Below are 786 nucleotides of genomic sequence, written 5' to 3' on the forward strand. Positions count from 1 at the left end.
TGCCCGGGACGCGGCGACCCGGCAGCCGCCCCTGGCCGCACGGCCTCGGCCAGCCTGGTGTGCGCATCCCGAAGCCCCCGCACCTGAGTCTGCCCGTTTCCAGCCCCTTTCCGTGCCCCGCGCCCCTCCAGGTCTGGAAGAATTCCAGGCGAGCTGGTGGTTGCTGCCATAACCTCGGTTTTCAAACCGGGGACCCAGCCAGCCTCTTCTGGCACCTGTCCCCGCCCCTTAAAAGTATTTGCCTTCAGTGATGGAGGTGTCTCGCGGGGCTGGGCCGGCTCGCAAGTCCCGGAAGCATGTGTGAACTCGGGCCCGAGTGCTTTTGAAATGTTTTGTTGATTGCTTGGATCCTAATCCTGTATTTCAGAAGTTGTACTTTGAGGAGTCTCCCTGAGTAAGGTGCTAAGAAAGATGAGGGGCTGGAGACAAGGGGCGAGTGGGGAGATTATTAGAGGAAAGTACGTTGTCCCCCATGAGCGTCCTGTGCGGTGGCTAAGTTCACCCCCTGCGCAGCCAGACTGTTCAGACAATATGTTATCTTCTCACCCAGATCCTTGTCTATATTCGGAGTTGGTCAAATCTCAGGGGGGGCCATACCCAGGGTTCCCCCTCAGGGCCTTTCTCCCCGTGTCCTGGTTTTCATCGATTTCCCAGGAGACCCTGTTCCATCCCTGTAATGAAATTTCTTTGTTTCCAAAGGCTTTAAATTGCCATTAGAATGCCTTAGTCAATTCTATGGAGTCTTTTTAGAAGATAGATGTAAATATGCCCCAGTGCAGTTTACAT

Source organism: Chinchilla lanigera, unplaced genomic scaffold (genome assembly GCF_000276665.1).
Source record: "Chinchilla lanigera isolate Chin_1 unplaced genomic scaffold, ChiLan1.0 scaffold00122, whole genome shotgun sequence".
Taxonomy (NCBI): Eukaryota; Metazoa; Chordata; class Mammalia; order Rodentia; family Chinchillidae; genus Chinchilla; species Chinchilla lanigera.